Source organism: Epinephelus moara, chromosome 4 (genome assembly GCF_006386435.1).
Source record: "Epinephelus moara isolate mb chromosome 4, YSFRI_EMoa_1.0, whole genome shotgun sequence".
Taxonomy (NCBI): Eukaryota; Metazoa; Chordata; class Actinopteri; order Perciformes; family Serranidae; genus Epinephelus; species Epinephelus moara.
Genome location: NC_065509.1, coordinates 11,403,694 through 11,408,735, shown reverse-complemented (window position 1 = coordinate 11,408,735; position 5,042 = coordinate 11,403,694).

The following is a 5,042-nucleotide window of genomic DNA, read 5'->3' as shown; positions in this document are numbered from 1 at the left end:
AAGCCCTTCCCTTGTGTCTGCAGCTTTTTTTCCCTGTTTCTTGATGACCAGGAGAAAAATATAGAGTGAACAAAACAATAATGTGTGCTTTACAATCTGGCCAATGCAGTGGTTTGTCAAACAACTTTGTGTTGCGCTGTGGCTCAGAGATGGAAAAGCTTTAGAAAAGGAAAACAGAGTTTTACTGTTTTCTACGTGACACTATTGCTTCCAGAAGTATGACGATTCCAGTTAAATTTCCTTGATTGTTTCACTTCACATCCAAAGAGAATGTAGTAAACTAAATCCTCAACTTAATCATTATCCATAAGGTGTTTACATTATGCTGCAATGTGGCCAAAGTTCGCTAGGTTTGGTTATTTTTCAGGATGATACTGTTTTTTTGCCAAAACCCTATGCACCCTGCTTTGCCAGTGAACTTGTCTCCTTCATTTGAATCAGAGTGCTGTGCTGTTTTTTCTTCCAGGCAGGGCTGCTGTTGGCCTGATCACAGCCATAGAGACTCAAATATGAAGTCAATTGTCTTCAAATTATCACAGTTCATGAACTATTATTTAACTACTATATTTTATCTTAAGTTCTGTATCATGTTAACATTTTACAATTAGCCTCTTTGTGGCTTTAACGTCTTTAAATATGTTTTTAATGTTACTAACTGCCAATTACAAAAGCTGTATATGCATAAGCATAATTTGGAAAGCTGTGTTTCTGCGACTTTAAGTGTTACTCCTTTTCTGCATCTTTTCTTTGCATTTCAAAATTCTGGCAGAATATTGACTTCATCACATTATTCATGAGCCTCTAAGCAAGGCACATAAAAACCTAGATAGAAAAGCCTATACAGTATGCAGAAATTTAAAGTGGCGATTCATTTTTGTTTGGAGGGCAAATTCTCTCTTTTTTCCCTTCCTCTCTGCCTATGCCACTCTCTCTTTCTCTCATTACTCCCATGCCTCTCCCATGCCTCCTATCTGCATGAGAATTGCATATCAGTAGCTCACAGAAGCAACGTAGTAGCTTCCTATGAGGCCCACAGCACATTCACAAAGTCATTTTAATGTGAGACTGGCATATATTTACAGGGAGAAAGAGTGAGGGGAGACAGAGAGAGGGTGAAAGAGAACAGAAAGAGATTCATTGAGAGAGGAAGGAGAATAAAGACAAAATGTGCTGAGATGAAAACAAAGAGAGACTGAAAACAAGACGGCAGTCGCTGTCTTCCCCCTCTGGGCCAATAAACTGCAAATATGGCACCTGGTTTTGACTTGCAGACAGATAAAGTGCTCTTCATAGGCCAATCAGTTATGAACATGCTAAACATAGCGAAGAGATGAATTGTTCATCTCATGAAAAGCTAAATGACTGAACAGGCAACCCAATCTTTGCGATTCTAGTGATGAAAATAAACAGAAACTGCTGTTATAAGCACTTAAGATGATCCAGATATGAAGGATTTGAAGTATAAAAGTGATTGGTAGCAGGGTTGAGAGTAGCGTATTACAGCAAGGGTATAGGAGATAGCTAAAACAGATTATGTCCCTTTTTACTAACAGAATATAGACCATTACCCTCTTTAGGCTGACAGAAAGTAGCCTACTGCATTCATCAGAGATTAGAACTTCAGGTTAGAAAACCAATAAAACAAAATTCAGGTAACCCTGAAGATTCATTTAAACAATGCAGATTGTTTATTGCTGTTTAAATGACCACATCTGAGCATGTATCCTCATTTTGGCACACAGGCTACCCATTTGGCCGTGGCTCAGAGGCAGAGCAGGTCACCCAGTAATTGAAGGATCAGTGGTTTGATCCCCAGCTCCTCCAGTCCGCTCCTCCTTGAGCAAGATACTGAACCCCAAATTGCTCCCGATGGATGTTCCATCAGTGTGAGAGTGTATTAAAAACTTGGTAGCAGGTGGCACCTTGTATGGTAGCCTCAGTCACCAGTGTGTGGATGGGTGAATGTGACTCTCAGTGTAAAAAGTGCTTTGAGTGTTCGGAAGACTGGAGAGGCACTCTTCATGTGCAGTCCATTTACCATTTACCATATGTTTACAGCATGGTTTTTACGAAGGATGTCCTAATCCGATCTCAAAGACTGGCATCGGATCTGTTCAGTTGGGATCATCTGTATTGAGCTGTGTCTTTGTTTTACGTCAGCTGTCACACAAGTGTTCTTACTCACAAAGCTTCCATGCACAGCAATGCAAAGGTGCAGCTGTTGTCAACTGTTTGTTGGTCCTCTACCCCGCTCAGCTCCCACGGTGAAACACCACACGCAATAACTTATAGCAAAATGCAGTATGAGACTGTTTATTTATGTTATTTACCTGAGTTATGAGCACTTGTTTCATTTTAGCTCTGTGTGAGAGTCTCTTGCATTTCATTGTCATGTATGGCACGTGGTGTTTCACTGCCCTAGAGCTGATGACATCACCACTCATGATGCCACAGCGAGTGCAATAAAAGCCTGGCGAACAAAAAGTCAAGAGTAATTTATTAATTTAATCTATGCACAACAAAAGGAATACAGTTCATTTAAGCTGCATGGAAGCAATAAACACTGGAGAATACCTTTTTTAAGTGATTAAATTCTCTTGAGACAGTGACAAGGTCAAAAAGATTAAGAAATAGTTTGTTATTTCATTTATACTTTGCTATTCTACAAAAAAGCCATCAAGGAACAGTTTGGATGCAGGGCTTTTTTTTTCTTAATGCACTGAAGTGCTATTGAATTGTCAAGCATATACAATGGATGGATTTTAGTAACTTTAAAGTAGCTACTTGAAGTGTGCACTGTGCAGCTGTATTGGAAGTATTGGATCAGGATTTGGTATTGGCAGATACTCAATACCTAATGACTCAGATCAGGAGCAAAAAAACTTGATTGAGATGGAGTACTTACAAATTTTTTGGAGTTACAGCATGGATTTTGAGCTTGAGGGTTCATTATTGACCTTGGGAACAGTAGTTGAAGTTTTGATGTCAGATGTTTCAGTTGTGTTATGACCCAGGTCATTGTTTTTGTACATAATGTGTTTGTATTGGTCTGCAGTGATCTGTCAGATGTTTTCTCTCCTCCCCTCAGAGTGTGTGCATCTGGTTGAGTGTGATTGCATGTTGCAAGGCAGGTGTTGTGAGCTGATTGGACCATTTGAAGAGACTACTGTCACCGGATTGGTCCAGGGCATGACTGAAGATTTTTAAATACCATCTGATGGATGCCCTCCCCTCCTTTCACCTCTGCCACTTCTAAAGAAGCCAGTACTTTACTATAACTGTTGATTTGTTTGTGAGAACCTGCAGGCAAAAAACGAATGACAGTGGAAACTAGTGTGGGTAACTTGATAACTTTGTTATTTAGAAAAGCTTTCGGATCACTTTTGAGTAGGTGAGTTTAGTCTTGTTCAACAGATTACTTTTTAGGGTTACTCTGAGATCTCTCCACTTTGTGCATGTATAGGTCCTGTTTGTGCATGTGTGTGTCTTTCAGACCTGTGTGTAATTGACAAGCAAGAGTGAAAACATCGAATTTCCCCTCAGGGGGATTAATAAAGTGAATAAACTTAAACTTATTATTTTATTTCCTTGTTTTCTTCTGTTCGAGCACTGTAAATAGTCCATTCGTACATTTTGGTTTGTTGTTTTGGGCCCTGCTTTACTCTGAAGACAAATAAACTGCTTACTTAGTTGTAATACTGTGTAACTGGCCTTCTTTGGGAGTTGGAAGAGTGGGGAGTCACAACATGTTATGTCTAGGTTCCCCTAGACCGGGGACATAACAGTTGTGAACACATGAACTAAACATGGAATTCCAGTCATGACATAAATTTTATACTCCATCTGGAAAATTTAGCAGTTTGTGGACCTTTTGCTCTGGCATACAGCTTTAAATTTGTTTTTTTCTGTGTCTTGTTGAGCAGCAGATTATGTAATGCCAGGATTGTGTTGCATGGACAAAATAATACAGTTGATTGGCTGCTGGTCTGAGTGTGCAACAGGTCACAGCAGCCAGCAAGGAGCCATGTGCTTTTGGCACAGGAAACTATATACTGACTGCAGTGTTGTAAATTTTGAAAGCCACATGTCGATTCATGTGCAAGACTGTGTAGACTGACACAAAAAGCATAAAGTATACACAATCAAATGGCCACACTAGTGCCAAATCATGCATGCATATGAACACACTAAAAATACATTTATGTAGAGGTTGACTACCTGAGTCAATGTGAAAGAAGTTAACAGGGTGACACAGCAACAGACTTGTAGGTTAAGACTGAACAGAAACTCAAGTAAAGGCAGAGATACATCCCATTGACCCTCTTTGTGACTCTTAAACCCTCAGATAAGGATTGCCTTGTGTTTTTGGAATGTCAGATTAAATCAGATCAGATGAGATTTAACCTCTCTAACTCTGCCAGGACGCCGAAGTCCTCGCTCCCCCCCTCCTCTGTTAAATGGTATCTCCCAGGCGCACTACGTCATCAAACCATGTGACGTCATCAAACCATGTGATGTTTGGTATTGCCGGATTCAGAAAGCTCTCGACTTTTCAAAAATAATATCGATTTCCTTTTATTTATTATGTATTTCGCACCAGAGCAGCCTAAACACACAGAGTCCAAAATCATGATGAGTGGTGACAAGTCATGTCATGCCGTGTTTCGACAGGAAAAGTTAAAGGATTACTTGCGATCTCATGTGGAGCCGTTAGTGGGGACTTTTATAAAAGGTACGAGTCTCAATCCTACCACTATTTTTGGCTGAGATATACTGTCTAGAAAGTGGGATCACAACTTTCACGTTTCATATGGCTTTATTTGGTGATATTTTATGGTGTTTCTGTGTCATAAACAACATCAGCTATCATAATCACACCTGATTTCAATAAGGTACAATGTTTGAAGCTGGCTGAGTGTTGTTTGATCACTGACCGTACTGTTTTGAAGCCGAGTGACCGACTTGTCATTCGGAGCTCCTCCTGGATCTTTTCATGGAAAAACACTGTAGAATGGTCATACTTTGAGCAATCTTCTTCAAAT